Source organism: Symphalangus syndactylus, chromosome 13 (assembly GCF_028878055.3).
Source record: "Symphalangus syndactylus isolate Jambi chromosome 13, NHGRI_mSymSyn1-v2.1_pri, whole genome shotgun sequence".
NCBI lineage: Eukaryota > Metazoa > Chordata > Mammalia > Primates > Hylobatidae > Symphalangus > Symphalangus syndactylus.
This window is the reverse complement of record NC_072435.2, coordinates 72089299-72094487: the sequence shown is the minus strand read 5'-3', so window position 1 is coordinate 72094487 and position 5189 is coordinate 72089299. Positions and strand designations below refer to the sequence as shown.

Sequence of the window (5189 nt, the reverse complement as noted above, 5' to 3'; positions counted from 1 at the left end):
CTCACTGCAACCTCCACTCACCAGGTTCAAGCATTTCTCCTGCCTCAGCCTCCCAAGCAACTGGGACTACAGGCCTGTGCCACCACTCCAGGCTAATTTTTGAATTTTTAGTAGAGATGAGATTCTGCCATGTTGGGCAGGCTGGTCTCAAACTCCTGACCTCAGGTGATCTGCCTTGGCCTCCCAAAGTGCTGGGGTTACAAGTATAAGCTGCCATGCCCAGCCTCTTTCTACACTTTAAAGATATTATAGTTTGACTGTAATATACATACATGTGTTTTCTTTGTGTTTGTCTTGTTTGTGGTTGGTTAAGCTTCTTGATGTAAGATATCTTTCAAAATTTTTGAGAAATCATTGGAAATTCTTACACTCCTTCATCCATCCTTCTTGGGCTCCAATTACATGTTTTAGAGCATCGATATTGTTCCAAAGGTCTTGGATGTTATAGTCTTTATTTTCATCTTTTTTCCTCTTTGTGTTTTAATTTGGTAATGTCTATTATCTATTGACCCAAATGTCTTCAAGTTTAGTGATCCTTTCTTTGGCCTATCAATAATCCTTGATATTATTGTGTCAAGACTGCTGTTAAGCCCATGGAATGAATTCTTTGATGTCATATTTTTTATTTCTAGCATTTCATTTGATTTTTTTTTTAGTTTTCATTTATCTGCTGAAATCTCCAGTTCACATGTTGTCAATTTTTTTCATTTTATAGATAATTATACAAACACACACACACACACACACACATCTTGTATCTTATATCTTGTATGTATGTATCTAATCTGTGTATCAGAGGCCTCTCTGGGATTTTTTGTTTTTGTTTTTTTCGAATTTTTCAAGACTTGTTTTATGGCCTAAAATATGATCTGTCCTTAAGAATGATCCAAGTCAGGCATGGTAGCTCATATCTACAATTCCAGCACTTTGGGAGGCTGAGGCAGGAGATCACTTGAGCCCAGGAGTTTGAGACTAGCCCAGGCAACAAAGTGAGATGCTATGTCTACAAAAATAAAATAATGGACATGGTGGCATGTACCTGTAGTCTCAGCTGCTTGGGAGGCTGAGGTGGGAAGATGGCTTGAGTCTGGGAGATAGAGGCTGCAGTGAGCTATGATTGTGCTGTTGCACTCCAGCTTGGGCAACAGAGCAAGACCCTGTGTCAAAATAAAATAAAATGGTCCATGTACTGAGGAGAAGAATGTGTATTCTGTATCCATTGGATGAAATGTTCTGTAAATATATATTAGGTTCATTTGTTCTATAGGGCTGATTAAGTCCTACGTTTATTTGTTGATTTTCTGTCTGGATGATATACCCAATGCTGAAAGTAAGGTGTTCAAGTCTCCAACAATTATTGTATTGGAATGTATCTCTCTCTTTAGTGCTCATAATATTTCCTTTATATATCTGGATGCTCCAGTGTTGAGTGTATATATATATTTACAATTGTTATATTCTTTTGCTGAATTAACTCCTTTATCATTATATAGTGACCTCTTTGTCTCTTCTTACAGTTTTTGTCTTGAAATCTATTTTGCCTGATCTAAGTATAGTTACTCCTGCTCTTTTTTTGGTATCCACTGACATAGGATATCTTTTTCTGTTCCTTTATTTTCAGTCTATGTGTGTCTTAATAGGTGAAGTGTGTTTCTTATAGGCAACAGATCATTGGGTCTTGTTGGTTTTTTTTTAACCATTTATCCACTGTATGTCTTTTGATTGGAGAATTTAGTCCATTTATAGTCAACGTTATTATTGATAAGAAAGGACTTACTCCTGCCATTTTGTTATTTGCTTTCTGATTTTCTTTCCCTCCCTCCCTCCCTCCCTCCCTTCCTTCCTTCCGTCTTTCCTTCTTCCTTTCTGTGAAAGCAGTTTTCTCTGGTGGCATGTTTTAATTTCTTGTTTTTTATTTTTTTGTGTACCTATTGTAGTATTTTTTTCCATTTGAAAGTAGTCATTATTTATTAACTAATCAGGTTACAAACCTAAGCATGATAGTCACCTCAATTCATCTTTATAATAAGCTTGTTGATCTGGTCTTCTCTGTGGCCAGTATCTCCACCTTCTATAAAATGGGTGGTCTTTTTCTTCATTCCAGCTCATGGAGAGTATAATCTGAAAGGCCACAAAAGTTATTTGCTTCTTGGAAGCATTTTCCAGTAGTATCAATCTCATGAATCAGATCCTCCATGCAGATGATGCCATATTTACCAAAATATCAAGCAATCAAAGTGTTATCTGTCAAGACAGCCCACTTCTTATTGAATTTGCCATGACCACACTTGTAGATTGCTGACATCTACTGACTTCCTTACTGTTCACTTACCGACTTCAGGTTTGGGTACCCCCATGTAATATATGGTCCTACAATCCTCAGCATATTAATTGAAGCCTTGTTGAGCTTAGCAACGCTTCCATTGAAAATCTGAAGAAGGTGAAGAAGCTGCAATACTTTTCAGACCTTTGGGCACACACCATTGATGCCTCTAATCCTGCTGACAAATGCCAGTTTGGGCTCTGCAGGGACATAGAAGTTGCTAGCTTTTCTTGTCATCCTAGCCATTCAAATCTCAGTTCTGTACATCTGCCTATATTCCTTGTGATATTACTTTGTTTTTTCATAGATGAGCTTCCTCCTTGCCTTTCAGTGCATCTTTTGGGCAAACTTCTTTCTCAGGTGCTTTATCTTCAGCTCTGCAAAATTCCTTCACTTTTTTTTGAGGGGATTCTAACACAGCAGGAAACTTCTTCTTCTCTTTGACATCCTCCATGGTTCCAGCAGGAAAACTGGTAGGTTTTTTTTATTTGAGGTTACATGAGGCTTGCAAATAACATCTTATAACCCATTATTTTACACTGGTTACAAGTTAACTCTGATTGCAAAAACAAACAAGCAAAGAGAAAACTAATAAAAGCTCTACACTTTAACTTCATCCTTCCCTGCTTTTTAACTTTTTGTTGTTTCTATTTATATCTTATTATATTGTCTATGTCTTAAAAAGTTGTAGTTATTATTTTTATAGGTTCATCCTGTAGTCTTTCTACTCAAGATATGAGTAGTTTATACACCACAATTACAGTGTTATAATATTCTGTGTTATTTTGTGTACTTACTATTACCAGTGAATTTTGTTCCTTCATGATTTCTTATTCCTCATTAACATCTTTTTCTTTTAGATTGAAGAACTCCCTTTAGCATTTCTTGTAGGTCGGGTCTGGTGTTGATGAAATTCCTCAGCTTTTGTTTGTCTGGGAAAGTCTAGTTCTTCTTCGTGTTTGAAGGATATGTTCGCTAGATATACTATTCTAGGATAACTTTTTTTTTCCTTCATCACTTTAAATGTGTCATGCCACTCTCTTCTGGCCTGCAAGATTTCCACTGAGAAGTCTGCTGCCAGATACACTGAAGCCCCTTTATATGTTATTTGTTTCTTTTCTCTTTTGAGATGCTTTTAGGATCCTTTCTTTCTCCTTGACCTTTGAGAGTTTGATTATCAAATGTCTTCAGTTAGTCTTATTTGGGTTAAATCTGTTCTATAACCTTCTTGTACTTGAATATTGATATCTTTCTCTAGGTTTGGAAAGTTCTTGTTATCTCTTTGAATAAATTTTCTACCCCAGTCTCTCTCTCTACCTCCTCTTTAAGGCCAATAACTCTTAGATTTGCCCAGTTGAAGGCAAATTAATTCCTTTTTATTTTTTTTCTCCTCTCCCTGTGTATTTTCAAATAGCCTGTCTTCAAGCTTACTAATTCTTTCTCCTGCTCGATCTATTCTGCTGTTCAGAGACTGATGCACTCTTCAGTTTGTTAGTTCAATTTCTCAGCTCCAAAATTTCGCTTGATTTTTAAAAATTATTTCAATCTTTTCGTTATATTTATCTGACAGGATTCTGAATTCCTTCTGTGTTATCTTGAATTTCATTGCACTTACTCAAAACAGCTATTTTGAATTCTTTGTCTGAAAGGTCACATACCTCTGTCATTCCAGGATCGGTCACTGATGCCTTATTTAGTTTGTTTGGTGAGGTCACGTTTTCTTGGACAGTCTTGATGCTTGTGGATGTTCATCACTGTTTGGGCATTGAAGAGTCAGATATTTATTCTAATCTTCACAGTCTGGGCTTGTTTGCACCCATCCTTCTTGAGAAAGCTTTCCAAGTATTCAAAGGGAATTGAGTGCTGTGATCTAAGTCTTTGGCCACTGCGGCCATGTGTGCATTAGGGGGCAACCAAACCCAGTAACACTGTGATTCTTACAGACTCATAGGGGTACCGCTTTGGTGGTCCTGGGTAATATCTGGGAAAATTCCCTGGATTATCAGTCAGAGTTTTTTGTTCTCTTTTCTTACCTTTCCCCAAACAAATGGAATCTCTCTGTGTGTGTTGAGCTACCTGGAGTTAGGGGTGAAGTGACACAAGCACTGTGGCACCACTGCTGGGACTGCGCTGGGTCATACCAGAAGCCAGCATGGTACTGGGTCTTGGCTGAGGCCTGTGGCAACCATTGCCTGGCTACTGCTGTTTATTTCAGGTCCAAGGGCTCTTTATTTAGCAGGTGATGAACCCCGCCAGGACCAGATCTTTCCTTTCAGAGCAGCAGGTTTCCTTCTGGCCCAGGAAGGGAGCTATGTTGTCCAGGAGCTAAGGCCTGGAATGAGGGCCTTGGGACTCTTCTTGGTGCTTTTTTTTACTGTGGCCGAGCTGGTATCCAAGTTGCAAGACAAAGTCCTCTTTACTCTCTTCTCTCTTTTCCTCAAGCAGAAGGAGTGTCTGCCAGAGCTGAGAGCTGTGCTTCCTGGAATTGGGGGATGGGGAGTGATGCAAGCACTCCCTTGGCTGGTCCAGCTCATGTCTCACTAGGTGGCATGCACCCCACGTCCACTGGCTCCAAGCCCAGCGCCGCACCAGAACTTTCTCAATAATTGCAGTCCTGATGGCTTAGACCGCCTTTCAAGTTTATTGAGGACCCTAGAGCACTTTACCAGGCAATGGTGGGGCTAGCAAGTTCTGACTGCTGGGATAGATGATTTCCTCTGGCTAGGGCTGCTCTAAATGCTCCCTCCACAGCACCAGCTGAATTCGGCTCTGTGCTGCTTTCTGCTGTGACAGGCAGCACTGAGTTCCAATGCAAAGTACCACACTCAACTCCCCTCTCCCTCCCCTAAGCACACAGGCTATCTCT

The 5189-nt window shown here is 39.4% G+C and overlaps 1 pseudogene; it reads right to left on the bottom strand.

Moving 5' to 3' along the window:
* Positions 1-2009: 2009 nt before the first annotated feature.
* Positions 2010-2777, bottom strand: LOC129461019 (large ribosomal subunit protein uL30-like; annotated as a pseudogene).
* Positions 2778-5189: the final 2412 nt, after the last annotated feature.